Source organism: Tamandua tetradactyla, chromosome 21, assembly GCF_023851605.1.
Source record: "Tamandua tetradactyla isolate mTamTet1 chromosome 21, mTamTet1.pri, whole genome shotgun sequence".
In the NCBI taxonomy this organism is placed as follows: Eukaryota; Metazoa; Chordata; class Mammalia; order Pilosa; family Myrmecophagidae; genus Tamandua; species Tamandua tetradactyla.
The window spans coordinates 19,017,981-19,037,029 of record NC_135347.1 but is presented as its reverse complement, the minus strand read 5'-3'; positions in this window follow the sequence as shown (position 1 = coordinate 19,037,029).

Sequence of the window (19,049 nt, the reverse complement as noted above, 5' to 3'; positions counted from 1 at the left end):
GTAGGTACAATCAAGTGACAAAATTTCCTGGTTTCAATTTTACTTTTGCTTTCTAATCACCACCCTCCATGGAAATAGCAGATTAGCAAGTGCAGATTTTTAAAAATATTTCCTGTATTTCTTTTAGAAAGAAAGTAGCAAGAGAAAAGCAATCCAACACATCCAAGAGAAGTGCAATAATACTATGCGCAGATTTCTCAGCAGAAACCATGGAAGTGAGAATGTAGTATATGATATTTTAAGTTTCTGAAAGTGAAAAACAGCCAACCAAGAATTCCATACCCAGCAAAACTCTCCTTCAAAAAACAAAGGGGAATTTAAAGTATTTTCAGACAAACAATTTGGAGAGAGTTTGTGGCAAAGAGATGGGCTCTACAAAAAAATACTAAAAGGAGCAGTACAGGCAAATAGGAAAAGACAGAACAGAGAGGTCTGGAAAAGAGTATAGAAATGAAGATGTTCTAGTTTGCTAGCTGCCGGAATGCAACACACCAGAGACGGATTGGCTTTTAATAAAAGGGGATTTATTTTGTTAGTTCTTCAGAGGAAAGGCGGCTAACTTTCCACTGAGGTTCTTTCTTACGTGGAAGGCACAGGATGGTCTCTGCTGGTCTTCTCTCCAGGTCCCTGGGTTCCAACAACTTTCCCCTGGGTGACTTCTTTCTGCATCTCCAAAGGCCTGGGATGAGCTGCAAGTGCTGAGATGAGGTATGCCGAGCTGCTTAGGCTGTGTTACATTGCACTCTCTCATTTCAGCACCAGCCAATTAAGTCAAACGTCACTCATTGCAGCAGACACGCCTCCTAGCCGACTGCAGATGTAATTAGCAACAGATGCGGTTCAGGTACCATTGACTTATGTCCGCAGCAACAAAACTAGGTATGCTCACCTGGCCAAGTTGCCAACTGAATCTAACTAACACAGAAGAATATCAGTAAAGATGAAAAGAAAAAAAAATAAGATATGACATATAAAATCCAAAGACCAAATGGTAAAAGAAAGTACTGCCTTTACAGTAATGACACTAAATTTAATGGCTTAAATTCTGCAATCAAAAGACATAGACTGAAGAATGGATTTTAAAATGACCCATCTATTTGCTGTCTGCAGGAGACTCACTTTAAATGCAAGAACAAAAGTAAATTGAAAGTGAAAGGTTGTAAAAAGATATTTCATTCAAACACAGAAAAGGGAAAACAGAAAACAACAGAAAAGAGCAGGGGTAGTTATATTAATACCTAACAAATTAGACTTCAAAATGTAAAGCAATTTAAAGATATAAAGAAGGACACTACATATAAATAAAAGGAATAATTCAACAAGAAGACATAACAATCATAAATATTTAGGCCCTGAAGTAGAACGCTCCAAAATACACGAGGCAAACATTGACAGCACTGAAGTGAGAAGTAGACACCTCTACAATAACGGTTGAAGATTTCAGTTTTCTGCTCTCATCAGTGGATAGAACTCTTTGGTACAAAGAAAACAGAAATAGATGGTCTGGAAAATTCTGGGTTTCCAGAGAGTTAGACCCCAGTGAATAGGGCCCCTTGTGAGGATGTAACCAAACATGGAAGAAGTCAGCCATAAAAGGATAAGCCAGGATAGAAAATGGAGTTAACCAGAAAGGATTTATGGAAAGTCCTATTGTCTGATGATTATGAGCACTGAATACTGCATAGAAAACTAACAAGAGTTTTGCAGAATCTGTATTCTGTATTCAGAATACTGGCAGTATTGAACACTGCCAGTCTGGACTGAAAGGGACAAATTGAAAGAAAAATTACTTCAGAGGCAGAACCATGGAAGCTAAGGTGAAGAGCTAGGAAATCTTGGGCAAGGGATGCAGACCCACCCATACATGTGGAAAGGGTTAGTTTGCCCCAGAAGCAGAGGGTGGGCCTTCTACTTCCTTGCTCAGAAAGAGTTATGGAGCCCCAAGCATCGGAGTGCATGGAGTACATAAACCAGGGATTGGGGGAAGCCTGGCTACTACCCCATCTTTCTAGAGAGGTTGAGCATGTGCCCTGGAGATAGCAAAGATCCTGGGTGCTGCCCCAAACCTTAGAGAGAGTGGAGTTGAGAAAAGGTGGTCTCCCCAGTAGGCCCCAGTGTCACAAATCACTCTAACATTTGAAGAGAAAGCAAGGACTCTGCATAGGTCCTTGAAAAGGGTGGGACTGCTGCTTTCTAAAACCCGGAGGATAAATCACTCTCAGACTTTGAAATCCAATGGAGTTTTCTCTGCAGGTTTTTGGAACTGTTTGGGACAGGTGATCCCTGTTTACCTTTCAATTTCTCCCCTTAGCAATGGAATCACGTATCCTATGACTGTCCCTCCTCTGTATGTTTGCAGCAGATAACTTGTTCTGAGTTTCACAGGTCCAGAGTCAGTGGAGATTTATTTTGCTTTAGAATAGACCATGCCTATCGCTTACCTTGATGAGATTTTATACTCATCTGAAGTTTGAATTGCATTTATATTGTTCTGTTACTGAAATGGTTTAGACCTTTGTGATATTGTGATGGAGTGAATGTATTTTGTATATGGAAAAAATATGTCTTCTTTGGGGCCCAGAGGGTGGAATGTGTTTGTTTGAATCTATCATTTACCCCAGAAAAGCCATGTCTTAATCCTGAGCCAGTCTTGTGGGAGGAGCCATTTGTTTTAATCCTGATTCAATGTTTTAGGGTGGAAATTTTTGATTAGATTATTTCCATGGATATGTGGCATGCCCAATTGTGGGTGTAACATTTTGATTAGGTGGAGATGGGACTCCACCGATTCAAGGTGGGTCTTGATTAGTTTACTGGAATCCTTTTAAAAAAGAAATATTTTGGAGAAAATTCAGAGCCACAGAGAGAGTCAATGTAGGCATTTGGAAATCAAGACAGAAATATCCCAGAAGCTAAGCAAGGACTCACAGATATAGCCAGAACCTGGTACCTGCTAAGCTAAGAAATGAAACCCAGAGTTTTGTCCCAGAGTAGCTACGTGAATGTCCACAGACACTTAGAGACTTACTTAGAGAGTAAACCATTGGCATCAGAAGCTGGAAACAATGAATCTGGGAACAAGGACAAGCAAATACCATTCTTCCCAGATCACCATTCCTTTAGCCAAAGTATCTTTCTCTGGACGACTTAATTAGGAGAGATGACCTTATAACTTATAAATATAGCAATATTTGTCCTTTTGTGTCTGGCTTGTGAAAGAGACTCTAAATTGACATCTAAACTTGTAATTCTTTAAATTCCCTTTTTAAAAACCATTTCATTTCTGGTATATTGCTTTCTGGTGACTTAACAAACCAATTCAGATACCCAAGAAGAGATGTATATTTGGTGCAAAATTCATAATTTCAGTAGTACATTATCTCCTTTTAAGTTGTATGGTCAGTTTATTTTAACACCATAATTATATACATGTAATCACAATCTTGAATTGGGCATGAGATCTTGTTGGTTTTTACTGGTTAGTGTGATGTCCCTATATATCTCAGAGTAGTTTGGGCAGAGAATAAAAAAGTACTTGTAAAATGCCCTTGATACTTATAGTTATATTAATATCTAAGGAATTAGACTTCAGGGACTGAGGAGAAGGGGCGCTGAAATATTCAGCTTCCATATCTGGGGAATTCCTGGTATTCTTACAAGAAATAGGGACAAAATTCAATAGGCTGAGACTTCAATCTTGGGTATTGCCCCTATGAAATTTATTCCTGCAAAGGTGAAACTAGGCCTACTTATAATTATGCCTAAGAGTCAGCCCCAGAGAACTTCTTTTGTTACTCAGATGTGGCTTCTCTCTCTAAGCCAACTCAGCAGGTGAACTCACTACCTTATACCCTACATGGGACATGACGTTCAGGGATGAGCTGGGACCTGATATCATAGGATTTAAAAAGCCTTCTTAATCAAAAGGAGGAAGAGAGGAATGAGAAAAAATAAAGTTTCAGTGGCTGAGAAAATTTAAAATAGAGTCAAGAGGTTATCCGGGAGGTTATTCTTATGCATTATGTAGATATCCCTGTTTAGTTTATGGCATATTGGAGTGGCTAGGGGGAAGTACCTGAAACTGTTGAACTGTATTCCAGTAACCTTGATTCTTGAAGATGATTGTATAACAATATAGCTTTTACAATGTAACTGTGTGATTGTGAAAAGTTTATGACTGGTGCTCCCTTTATCCAGGGTATGGTCATATGAGTAAAAAAATAAGGACACAAAAAATAAATAATGGGAGGGTAAGGGGTAAAAAACATGGGTAAATTGAAATACTAGCCATCAATGAGAAGGATGGGTAGGGATATGGGATTGTGAGTTTTTTCCTTTTTATTTCTTTTTCTGGAGTGATGCTGTATTAGTTTGAAAGCTGCCAGAATGCTGTATAGCAGAAATGGAACTTTTATAAAGGGAATTTAATAAGTTACAAGTTCATAGTTCTAAGGAAGTGAAATCATCCAAATTAAGGTGCCAGCAAGTGGTTACCTTCACTCAAAAAAAAAGCCAATGGGTCTAGAACACCCCTGTGAGCTGGGAAGTCATATGGCTGGCATCTGCCTGTCTCTTCCTCTTGGGATTCCTTTCTTTCAATTTCCATTCCTGTGGGGGTTTCTCACTTTTCTTCTCCTGGAATGGCTATTATCTCTTGGCTTCCTTTGGTTCTCTCCAGGTTCTGGCGTGCTTAACACTTCATGGTGATATGTGCTGGGCACCAAGCATCTCCAAACATCTGTGTCTCTGTTCTCCAAGTGTCACCATCTGTGTCAGCTCTGCTCTGAAGTTTCTGTTGGCTTTCTCTCTGTGTGGGCTCTGACTGTCTTCAAAGTGTTTCCTGTTTTAAAGGATTAGATAAATTAATCAAGACTCACCTAGAATGGGTGGGGTCATATCTCCATATAATCAAAAGTTCACACCCACAAGTTGGCATGCAACATCTCTGTGGAGACAATTTATTCAAAAGTTTCCAACCACAATACTGAATCAGGATTGAAAATAATGGCTGCCCCCGCAAGACTGGATCAAGATTAAAACATGGCTTTTCTGGGGTATAGAATATTTTCAAACAGGCACAGATGCAAATTTTCTAAAAATGATCCTGGTGAAGAATATGCCATAATGCGGTGATATTGTTAGCCATTGCTTGTATAGTTTGGATGGGCTATATGTGCATTAAGATATCTCGATAAAAATATATTTTTAAAAAAGAACCGCTACTGCTAATAGAAAAGAGCTGTATAACAATTTGTAAATTGGGCAATGCCCAGTAAAAGCAGGTGTTCAATGTCATTCTGAGGGCATTGGCAATTTATGGTCCAAAAGAAAAAAAAAGAGAGAGAGAAATTGCAGTTGTCAGATGAGTTCCATTCAAGAAGCTTATTGGAACATTGAAGAAGAAGGAAACGTGTCCAAAGCTGGTTAGTCAGAGCTTAGGTTTGTTTTTCTTGTCCTATTCCTTGCAACCTTTAAGGTGCATTCTCCAAACTGTGCACACCTGAAGTCTGATTGTGTCAGCGCAGGGTGTCCATCTTGTGCACTTCCTTTTCTGGGAACTATTTTGTAACCTAGAGCCTGGGGGTCAATTTAAAGTTTCTTTCACAAGCCAGACACAAAAGGACAAATATTGTATTATCTCATGAACTATTAGAATATGGAGATTCGTAGTCAGAAAATAAAATACAGGTTACCAAAGGCTGGAGTGGATATAGTGAATGGGAATTTACTGCTTAACTGGTACAGAGTTTCTGTTTAGGGTGATGGAAAAATTTTGGTAATGGATGGTGGAGATGGTAGTACAACATTGTGAATGTAATTAACATACCACTGGATTGCAATTTGAATGTGGTTAAAATTGGAAATTTTAGGTTTGTGCTTGTTTGAAATGATGTACGTACCCTAGAAAAGCCATGTTATAATCTTAATCCCACTTTGTAAAGGCAGCCGTTTCTTCTAATCCCTATTCAGTATTGTATGTTTGAAACTGTAATTAGATCATCTCCCTGGAGATGTGATCTAATCAAGAGTGGTTGCTAAACTGGATTAGGTGGAGGCATGTCTCCACCCATTTGGGTGGGTCTTGATTAGTTTCTGGAGTCCTATAAAAGAGGAAACATTTTGGAGAAGAGATTCAGAGAGAGCAGAGAATGCTGAAGCATCACAGAGCAGAGAGCCCACTAGCCAGCGCTCTGGAAATAAAGAAAGAAAACGCCTCCCAGGGAGTTTCATGAAACCGGAAGCCAGGAGAGAAAGCTAGCAGATGACACTGTGTTCTCCATGTGCCCTTCCAGCCAAGAGAGAAACCGTGACTGTGTTCACCTTCTCACTTGAGAAAGAAACCCTGAACTTCATCAGCCTTCTTGAACCAAGATATCTGTCCCTGGATGCCTTTGATTGGACATTTCAATAGACTTGTTTTAATTGGGACATTTTCTCGGTCTTAGAACTGTAAACTAGCAACTTATTAAATTCCCCTTTTTAAAAGCCATTCCATCCCTGGTATATTGCATTCCAGCAGCTAGCAAACTAGAACAAGATTGTATGTATGTTACAATAAACATTTCCCAAAGCCATAGGACTATATAATAAAAACTATGAGTGCTGATGTAAATTATGGACTACAGTTGCTAGTATAATTATAATAATATTGTTCTGTCAATTATTTAAAAAGCACCACACTAATGTTAACGATATAGAGAATTATGTGAGGAAGATAGATGGGAATTCTGTAATTTCTGCGTGACTATTCTGTAAACCTACAACTTATTTAATTTAAAAAAAAACGAAAGAGAAATTATAGCCAAATGCAATATAAGAAGATGGAAGTGGAACTGAAGGAGTTAAAAACAAATAGCAGGGTGTATTAGTTAGGGTTCTCTAGAGAAACAGAATCAACAGGGAACACTTGCAAATATAAAATTTATGAAAGTGTCTCACGTGACCGTAGGAACGCAGAGTCCAAAATCCACAGGGCAGGCTGCGAAGCCGATGACTCCAATGGATGGCCTGGATGAACTCCACAGGAGAGGCTCACCAGCCAAAGCAGGAATGGAATCTGTCTACTCTGAGTCCTCCTTAAAAGGCTTCCCATGATTGCATTTAGGATCACTAATTGCAGAAGACACTCCCGTTTGGCTGATTACAAATGGAATCAGCTGTGGATGTAGCTGATGTGATCATGACCTAATCCTATGAAATGTCCTCATTGCAACAGACAGGCCAGTGCTTGCCCAATCAGATGAACAGGTACCACAACTTAGCCAAGTTGACACCTGTCCCTAACCATGACACAGGGGTACATGGGTAGTTCAGTAGAAGAATTCTTGGCTGTCATGTGGTAAACCCAGATTCAATTTGTGGCTTGTGCACTTCCCCTGCAAAAAAATTCAGCAAATGGTGCTGCAGTAATGGAATAGCCACATGGAAAAAGAATGAAATGTAAACCCACCATTCAGCATATGTATATACACAAAGAGGAAGCAAGTAACAAAGCAAAAGTTCATTCCCATGTGAACTTTGTGTAATACAAAATGAATATTTGCCAAATCTTATATTTCACAAAGTTACAAGCAGACAAAACATGTTTCAATAAAGAAAAGGCAGTAGATTGTCAATTTTGATAGCAACTTGTCATATCACTCCCTTTCTGTCCACTGCTCATTTTCTGGCAGGTGGTAGCCCTTAGAATCCTGAAGAGTTTAAAACAGAAACAGTGAAAGGGTTACTTTAATCAAGTAGGCATGGATGGAGGTAAATAAGGCAAAACGATGATGAGAAAGGATAAAGTAACGTACACAAGAGTGGTTAAAGGACAAAGTGACAATCAAGCCCAATAAATCTTCATGAAAACCAAAGCTGTCCTATCACTGTCTCTACAACACTTAAGTGGCGTTTGTCTACAATGAAAACAGATTACCAGCCAACATTTGAATTTAATAAAATAAGATGAAATAAAACAAAATGAAGCAAAATTAGTGAAGGAGCAAAAACAGAGGAACAAAACAAAGAGCAATGGCTCAAAAATTAGTGTTGAAATGAAAAACAAGCTGATTTCAGAAAAGAAAACATTCATGATCAAATGAAACAAAATAATACATCAATTATAAGATAAGACAGAGTTGCAATGACCAGAGCAACATGAAACCAAGCTAAGGCTTTTGAAAAAATACAATTATGATGAATGATTTGAGAAAAAATTATTCTGATATTTTTCAGCAAAAACTATATCTACTTCCTCAGTTCTGACATTAACAATTTTGGGTCAACAGTGAGTAATTTAATCTCTCTCACATATGGAAGTGTTTGAAAATGTGAAAAAAAATAAAGCAATAGAAAAGAATTTATTTACTCAAGGTAAAATGAAAAGTTTCGGTAAAATGAAAAGTTTCAGTAAAATTCAATCAGTCTTCATAAAAAGTGATTTTCTTTTTGACACATCTTTAGCAGGAAGTTAAACTGTAAAGTGATAATCTTGTTTATGTAATCAATTCTAGATTCTTTCTCTCTGACAAATATTGCTTCCAAATTTAGAACAGTGCTTTTCATTTCATTTAATTACATGTTATTGACATTATTCAGTACTTCTATTTCCTTTACAGTGGTATTCAAAAGTTACCATAAACCAGGAAGTATGACAGGCCCAGAGAACACTTATCTTCTTAACCATTCCCCCACAATCATCATCATTATTACTAATCTCATTCTTCACATGAATAATTGTTGTTCTCACTTTACTAATGAGACTCTGGGCTTAAGAAAATTTGAATGAGTTGACCAAAATCCCATAGCTAGTACCTGGAGTGATGGAATTGAAATGCAAGTTCATTATACTAAGCTGTTTCTTCAAATTATCAGGACTTTTTTTAATTTAGAAAAAAAATGACCATGCAAATAGACTAGCAAAAAATTAACAACTAGATATTCAAACTCCTATAAATTCACATTTCCACCAAAAGTCTCTTCAAAGCAATTTTCTGCTGCTCTATGACAAGGATCACCTTTCTTCCAATTTCCAATGATGCATTCATCACTTCCTTCTAAGACCTCCTCAATAGTTCCTTTGAATGTCCACATTTCCACCAACAGTCTCTTCAAAGCAATGTAGGATTTTTCTATTAAGCACCTCATAATTCTTCCAGCCTCTACCCATTACCCAAAACCAAAGTCATTTACACAATTTTAATTATTTGTAATAGCAGCTTCCCACTATCTGATACCACAAACTACTTGAGTCTCCCAGCTGCTAAAAGAAATACTATTCAGTGAGTTGGCTAAAACAATGGGAATTTATTGGCTTATAGTTTCAGAGGCTAGAAGGCTTGTTTCCTACCAGGATTGGTAGCATTCTAGCTCACCAGCAGTACTTGGGTCCCATGTTTTCCCCTCTCATGGCATCGTCCTCTTCTTTCTCTTCTGGGTTTCATAGGATCTGTTGACTTCTAACTTCTGGCCCCACCCTCACCCATTTTTTTTCTCACTCTATCTGAATTTTTCCCATTCATAAAGTTCTCCAGTAATTCAGATTAAGACTCAACCTCAAGAGGCAAGGCAAGATGGTGGTATAGTGAGGCACAGAATTTAGTTTGTATTCCAGGACAACTAGTAAATAGCCAAGAACTATATGTAACAACTATTGGAGGGACATCAGTGAATGGATATACATTGTATACCAGTCTGGAATGGGTGTAACAACTGAGATCCCAAGCAAAACTATGAGTTTACCAAACTGCAGAGGCTGGAGGCCCTCCCCCATGGGTATGGCAGGCTGGTTCCCCTAGGGAAAAAGAAACAGATGCTACTAGAGGTAAGGAAGGTAGCTCAACCAAGCCCCATTTGTGGAATTAATGAAAAATTCTGGCCTGCTGGAAACAGGCCCTGGGCACAGATAAACCTGGGGTAAGCACTAAAGGAACCAGGTGCTTTCATCCTGACAGAGTGAGGGTGTGATTGACAGAAAAAAAAACAAAAAAACTGACGCTTTTTGAGTTGGACAGTGCAAAATACTGGAAAAGTGCTGGGCCCCAAGAAAAGGAAGCACATAGAGCCTGGGGACACACAGAGCCATGTACCAACTCCAGTTCTTGATTGGCAAACCTGGGGATTTGGAATTCAACTCTGAAAAGGGTTTGTCTCTCTCTCTTTTTTTTTTCCCCACTTCTTAATAGCTCATTAGATAAAATTGAGAGCACTCTCAGGCTTCTGCAATGCCCAAGACAAGGGTGGAATTAAGCCATATCTGAGAGACAAAGTAACACTCAGGTGAATGGGGACAATTCCCTAAAGGGTGTGTCTTCCCCCAAGAAAAAGGGGACAGGGCCCCACTCAAGTGTTGATGCTCCATAAGGGAATTCAAGTCCCAAGGATTGGAAAACAGAAGAAACTTAAGCCCACCTCCTACCTCAGCTTCTGCCTCAACCACACCATTGGCAGGGTGAGGGTGCTAAGAACTAAAGACACCACATCACCTTATGCAATGGAAAGTTGCAGGTTGACAAGAGCCAAATGCTGGGCAAGACAGCAAAAGCACAGAGTCTGGAGGCTTCACAGAAAAGTCCACTGGGTCTCACATTTAAGGAAACTTGATACTGATTGCATCCTCCTCATGAGACATGGGCCTGTCTAGTCTGAGAAAATGTGACTGGAGTTAATAATATCTGAGGAGAACCTCTTTTAAAATGTTTCATATAGGCTACAACCAGAAAAGCAAAAGCTGAAAAAACCTGATCAGTTAAACAGAAGTTATGCTATAGGTCTAGAATTAGTTGAACTGAATGCCAAAGAACATCTATATGTTGTCTCCAGGGGATTAACTTTAGACACAAGGACAAAACAGATTGGAAGTGAAAAGTTGGGAAAAGATATTTCACACAAACAACAACCAGAAATGAATGGGGGTAGTTATACTAATATCCAACAAATTAGAATTGAAATGTAAAACAATTGAAAGCAAAGAAAGACACAAAAGAAACAATGTATTAATAAAAGGAACAATTAACAAGAAAACATAACATTAATAATTATTTATGCACTAAACAAGAATGCCCCAAAATACATGAGATAAACACTGATATCACTGAAGGGAGAAGTAGACACCTCCACAGTAATGGTTGGAGATTTCAATTTTCCACTCTCATCAAGAAATAGAACAACAAAACAGAGGATCAATAAGAAAACAGAGATTTTGAATGGTATGATAAATGAACTAGACTTAAACAGTTACAGAACAGTACACCCCACAACTGCAGGGTACACATTTTTCTCAATTTCTTGTGGACCATTCTTAAGGATAGACAATATGCTGGGTCAAAAAGCAAGTCTCAATAAATTTTTAAAAATTGAAATTCTACAAAACACTTTCTCTGATCATAACAGAATGAGGCTGAAAATCAATAACTGGTAGAGGGCCAGAAAATTCATAAATATATGGAGACTAAACAACACACTCTTAAAGAACCAGTGAGTTAAGGAAGAAATTACAGGAGAAACCAGTAAATATCTCAAGGCAAATGAAAATGAAGACACAACATACCAATACCTACGAGATGCAGCAAAGGTGGTGTTGAGAGGGAAATTTATTGCCTTAAATGCCTGTATTAAAGAAGAAGAAACAGCAAAAATAGAGAAATTAATTGTTTCCCTGGAGCAAAAGTAAACAGAATGAAAGAAATAATGACTACTAGAAGAGAAATAACTGAAATTGAGAAGATGAAAGTATTAGAGAAAATCAACAAAACAAGAAGTTGATTCTTTGAGAAAATTAATAAAATCAATGGACCCTTAGGTAGGCTGAAAAAAAGAGACAGAGGATGAAAATAAATAAAATCAGAGATGGAAGAAGGAACATAACCAATACCTTGCAAAAATTAAGGAAGTAATAAGAGAATATTCTGAGCAAATACATGCCAATAAACTAGACAATGGGGATGAAATGTGCAGCTATCTGGAAAAGCATGAACAATCAGCATTGACTCAAGAATAAATAAAAGACCTCAACAAACAAATCACAAGTGAGAGATTGAATCATTCATCAGGAAGCTCTCAACAAAGAAAATTCCAGGATCAGATAACTTCCCATATGAATTCTACCAAGAATTCGAGAAAGAATTAGTAACGATCCTACTCAAACTCTTCAAAAAAAATTGAAGTGGAAGGATTGCTACCTAACTTATTCCTTGAAGCCAACATCACCCTGACTACAAAATCAAACAAAGATACCACTAGGAAAGAAGATCACAGAACAATCTTTTCAATGAATATAGATGCAAAAATCCTCAACAAAATACTTGCAGAGTGAATCCAGCAGCACATTATAAGAATTATACACTAGGACCAAGTGGGATTTATTCCAGGTATGCATGGATGCTTCAACACAAGAAAATTAATTAATTAAATGCACAATATCAATAAATCAAAGTGAAAAAGCCACATGACTGTCTTGATTGATGTAGAACAGGCATTTGATAAAATTCAATATCTTTTCTTGATGAAAGCACTTTAAAAGATAGGAATAGAAGGGAACTTCCTCATTATGATAAAAAGAATATATGAAAAACCCACAACCAACATCATTCTCAATGGGAAAAACTGAAAGCTTTCCCTCTAAGATAAGGAACAAGACATGGCTGCCCACCGAAACCGCTATTATTCAACATTGCGCTGGAGGTTCTATTCAGAGCAACTAGACAAGAAAAAGAAATAAAAGGCATCCAAATTGGAAAGGAAAAAGTAACAATCCCACTGTTTGCAGATGACATAAATATGTCAAAAATCCTGAAAAATCTACAGCAAGGCTACTAGAACTAATAAATGAGCACAGCAAAGTAGCAGGACACAAGATCAACACCTGTAAATCAGTAGTGTTTCTATACACTAATAATGAGCAATACAAGGAAGAAATACAGAAAAAAATCCAATAACAATAGCTACCCCCAAAAATTAAATATTTAGGAATAAATTTAACTAAGGACACAAAAGATCTATACACAAAAAGCAACACGAAATTGTTAAAATAAATCATTGAAGACCTAAATAAATATAAGGGCATACCATGTTCATGGATTAGAAGAATAAGCCTAGTTAAGATGTCAATTTTACCCAAACTAATTTATAGATTCAGTGTAATTTCAATTAAAATAACAACAGCTTACTCTACAGAAATAGAAAAACCAATAATGAAGTTTATTTGGAAGGGCAGGGTGCCCTGAATAGCAAAAAAATACTTTAAGAAAGAAAAATGAAGTGAGAGGTGTCACACTATCTGTCATGGTCAGGTTCATGTGTCAACTTGGCCAGGTGGTGGTACCTGGTTGTCTGGTCAGGCAAGTGCTGACCTGTTTGTTGCTATGAGGACGTTTCATGGACTTAAATCATGAGCACATCAGCAGTATTCCATCCTCTCTATATCTGCACAACCCCCTTCAATCCACTTCCTCCCACACCCTACCTCTGTGTCCTCCATGCCATGCCCTGCTTCTTTGCTCTGAAGAAGAAGGAAACTGAGGATCAACATTTTCTGATTTTGAAGCTTATTATAAAGCCACAGTGGTCAAAATAGCATAGTACTGGCACAAAGATAGAAGTATTGACAAATGGAATCAAATCAAAAGCACGGAAATAGACCAACAAAATCCATGGTCACCTGATCTTTGGCAAGTCCCTCAAATCCACTGAACTGGGACAAAATGGGCTTTTCAATAAATGCATGGGAGAAATGGATATCAATATCCAAATGAATGAAAGAGGACCCTTACCCCCATGCAAATATTAACTCAAAGTGGATCTAACACCTAAATATAATAAATTGTACCATAAAGCTCCTAGAAGAAAATGTAGGAAAACCTCTTCAAGACCTAGTAATAGGAGGCAGCTTCCTAAACTTTACACCCAAAGCACAAGCAACAAAAGAAAAAATAGATAAATGGGAACTCCTTAAAATAAAATGCTTTTGTGCCTCAAAAGACTGCAAAAAATTGAAGAGGAAGCCAACTCAATGGGAGAAAATATTTGGAAATTAAACATCAAATAAAGGTTTAGTATACTGTATACAAAAAGAAATCATACAACTCAACAACAAAAGAACAAACAACCCAATTATAAAATGGGCTAAAGATATAAATACACATTTTTCTGAAGAGCAAATAAAGATGGCTAAAAAGCATATGAAGAGATATTTAGCTATAAGAGCAATACAGACCAAGACTACAATGTGATACCACCTCACACCTAGAATCAGTGCTATTACCTAGGTGTGTCACACCTAGAATGGCTGCTATTAAACAAACAGGAACAACAAATTTGGGAGAGGATGTGGAGAAATTGAGACACTTATTCACTACCGCTGGAAATGTATAATGGTACAGCTGCCATGGAAGACAGTTTGGCGGTTCCTCAGAAAACTAAATATCGAGTTGCCCTATGACCCGGCAACAGCACTACTTACTATATACCCAGAAGAACTGAATGCAGTGACACAAATAGATATTTTCACACCAATGTTCATAGAGCATTATTCACAACTGCAAAAAACATGGAAACAATCCAACAATCCAGTGCCCATCAGCAGTTGAGTGCATTAACAAATGTGGTGTGTGTGTGTGTGTGTGTGTGTGTGTGTGTGTGTGTATGATGGCATATTATGCAGCACTAAAACACAATGACATCCTGAAGCATATAACAAGGTGGATAAACCTTGAGGGCATAATGCTGAGTGAAATAAGCCAGACACAAAAGGATAGATAGTGTATGATTTCACTTTTATGACCATGATAAAAGTCAGAGGCTTATAATATAGAATATGGGAAACCTAGAGATACGTGGAAGCTAGAAATGGGCAAACTGTTAGTTAATGAGGTTGAAATTAAATGTAAGGGAATAGATAGAATGGAAGGGGGTTCATTATTGAGTCTTTAAGTAGTATTATCATATTGAAGATGAACATGATTGAATGGGGTTGTCTCCACCAATTAGCACTGCAAATATAAATAAGTTTTTGCAAGAACTACTTCAAAGTATGAATCTTATACAGAATGTATAATTTCAGGGTGTTGAGAGAAAACTGTTTTGCATGCTATGGGCTTTGTTTAACAGGAATACATCAACAGTACCACAGCAAAATCAGAGGTAAATAATGGAGGGAGGGACAAGACTTATAGGGAGGTTTGGATTTCTATTTGGTGAGGGCACCTTCATTGGTTATTTTTCTCTCAGAAACAATGAAATTGTCTAAAATTTAGTGTCAATGAAGTGTGGTCTTTGGACATTATACATTATGCCTAATTGAAGGAGGTGGCTGAAGGATACATTGGCTGAAAAGTAGAATGACGAATGATAGTGTATATATATATGATCAAATATCATGCTGCTACAAAAAGGAATATATTAGTGAGGCATGCAATATTGTGAATGAACCTCTGGGACATTTTGTGAGCCAAAATAAGCCAGAAACAAAAGAGCAAATATTGTGTGGTCTCATTTAGAAAATACTTATAAGAAAATTGGGGACTAGATTGTAAGCTCTTATAGCAGTCGCATTTAGTACCAAACAGTAAATGCTAATTCTAGATTTTAAAAGGCTGTTTTATTTATATATGTGAAATCTAGTATTTAGAGATAAAAGTGAATCAGGTTGGGATTAAGGTAATTCAGAATACAGGGGTAAGGAAGACATTGGATGTATTTTAGAACTTCACCTACTCTAAGAGACTAAAGGAAGAAAGTTTTATTTTGTCCAGAACCTAAATTTTCTGTAGCACATAATTTAACTCGACCTGTCTGGATGGGTCATTTAAACAATCCAAACACAGGGAGCCCAGAATAAGAAAGATAACTGCAATCCTGTATAGCTTAATATAATGTCCAGACACATCCCAGAGTATATTAAGGAGATAATCAAAAAGTATTGGCAAACGCCTTTGAGGGATGGGAGACTATATATATAACTATTAAACTTTACCTCTGGAGAACCCCGATACTGTATCAAGCATTTGAGACACCCAAATCAATAGGCCAGGCCCTTGATCTTGAGGCTTGGTCTTTTTAAAAAAATATTTTATTATAAACAATGAACAAACATACAAACATCCTTGACATACTAACATTCTTGATATGTTTACAGTCAATAACTCACAATATCATCACACAGTTGTGTACTCATCACAATGATAATTTTTTTGAACATTTGCATCTCTCCAGCAAAAGAAAGAAAAAAGAAAAAACTCATATATACCACTCCCTTTCATTGACCACTAGTATTTCAATTGATTCAATCTATTTTAATCTTTATTCTCCCTATTATTTATTTTTATCCATATTTTTTTACTAATCTAATCATACTGATTATAAAAGGAGCTTCAGATACAAGGTTTTCACAGTCATACTGTCACGTTCCAAAAGTATATCATTATGCAGTCATCTCTAAGAAACATGGCTACTGGAACACAGCTCTACATTTTCAGGTACTTCCCTCTAGCCACTCTAATACACCATAAACTATAAAGGTGATATCTATATAATGCATAAGAATAACCTCCAGGATAACCTCTTGACTTTGTTTGAAATCTCTCAGCCACTGACAGCTTATTTTGTCTCATTTCACTCTTCCCTCTTTTGGTCAAGAAGGTTTTCTTGATCCCTTGATGCTGGGGCGCAGCTCATTCTAAGATTTCTGTCCCACATTGCCAGGGAGGTTTACACCCTTGAGAGTCATGTTGCACGTAGAGAGGGGGAAGGCAGTGAGTTTGCTTTACTTGTTGGCTGAGAGAGAGAGGCCACATCTGAGCAACAAAGGAGGTTCTTTGGGGGTGACCCTTGGGCCTAATTTTAAGTAGGCTTAGCCTATCCTTTGTATGGATAAGTTTCATAGGGGCAAACCCCAAGATTGAGGGCTTGGCCTATTGATATGGTTGGCCCCACTGCTGGCAAAAATATCAGGGTTCTCCAAATGTGGAAGTTGAATTATTCCCCCTTTCTCCCCATTCCCCCATGGGGACTTTGCAAATATTTCTTTATTCGCTGTTCTAATCACTCCAGGATTTATTGGGGCATCACACTAACCTGGACAAACTTACAAAATCTCATACCCTATTCAAGGTTCCATGTACTTACAGTGTTCAATTAAACTGTCCATATAAGTGAAATTAGGAATACACTAGTCAAAATTTTGTAACAAATAAATATTTCTTGTTTTAGTCTCACACAGAAGTTGAAGTTTCAAAATATGAATGACCATCCATTTTCAACACCCTGCAATAGTGACATTCCTTTGTTCTTCCTCATGCAAAACATTTTTTAATTTGTGCATTTAGTCACTATCATTGTACATTCTAGGCATTCTTAGATTATACCATCTCTGTCTTTATCATCTATCTGTCCTTCTGGTTTCATATGTGCCCCCAGCTCTCCTCCATCTGCCATTCTCACATTCAGCTTTATTCAGTGTACTTACATTATTGTGCTACAATTAGGTAGTATTTTGCTATCCATTTATGAATTTTTACAATCAGTCCTGATGCACAATCTGTATCCCTTCAGCTCCAATTACCCACTCTCTACCCTGTATCTATTTCCTGATAACTTCTGTTCTTAACTGAAATCCTCCAAGTTCACTCATTAATGTTAGTTCATATCATTGACACCATACAGGTTCTGTCCTTTTGCTTCCAGCTAATTTCACTCAGCATAATGTCCTCAAGGTCTATCCACATTGTTGCATGCTTTATGACATTATTCTGACCAACAGCTGCATAATATTCCATCATATATATGTATCACAGCTTGTTTAGCCACTCACATGTTGATGGACATTTGGGGTGTTTCTATCTTTTAGCAATTGTAAATAATGCTACTATAAACATTGGTGTGCAAATGTCCATTTGTGTCCTTGCCCTCATGTCCTCTGAATAGATACCTAGCAATGGTATCACTGGATCATATAGCAATTCAATACTTAGCTTCCTGAGGAACCACCAAACTGCCTTCCACAGCAGTTGTACCATTTTATAGCCAATAGTGGATAATTGAACCTTTCTCCACATCCTCTCCAGCACTTGTTGTTTTCTGTTTTTTATTTCTTTGCTTGTTTGTTTGTATTTGATAATGACCATTACACACATCATGGGTATGAGATGATATATCATTGTGGTTTTTATTTGAATTTCTCTAATTGTCAGGGAAATTGAGCATCTTTTCATGTGTCTTTTAGTCATTTATACTTCCTTTTCTGAGAAGTGTCTGTTCATGTCTTTTGCCCATTTTTAAATTGGTTTGTTTGTTTTTTTGTTGCTGAGTTGAACAATCTCTTTATACATTCTGGATACTAGATGCTTATCTGATATGTCATTTCCAAATATTTTCTCCCATTATGTAGGCTGACTTTTTACTTTTTTGACAAAGTTCTTTGATGCACAAAAGTGTTAAATTTTGAGGAGTTCCCATTTATCCATTTTTTTCTTCAATGCTTTTTTGGGTGTAAGATCTAGGCAACTGCTTCCTACTACAAGTTTTATAAGATATTTTCCCACATTCTCTTCTAAAAGCTTTATGGTCCTAGCTCTAATGTTTAGGTCTTTGATCCATTTTGAATTAATTTTTGTATAAGGTGTAAGATATGGACATTCTTTTATCCTTTTGTATATGGATATCCAGTTCTCTAAACACCATTTATTGAAGAGACTGTTCTGTCCCAGGTGAGTTGGCTTGACTGCCTTATCAAAGATCAATTATCCTTAGATAAGAGGGTCTATATCTGAACACTCAATTCAATTCCATTGGTGAGTATATCTATATTTATGCCAGTACCATGTTGTTTTGACCACTGTAGCTGCATAATACTCCTTAAAGTCAGGTAGTTTGAGACTTCCGACTTCATTTTTCTTTCTCAAGCTATTTTTAGCTATTTGGGGTACACTGCCCTTCCAGATGAATTTGCTTATTGATTTTTCTATTTCTGCAAAGTGAGTTTTTGGGATTTTAAAATGTATCACATTGAACTTATAAATCAGTTTAGGTAAAATTAACATCTTAACTATATTTAGTCTTCCAATCCATGAACA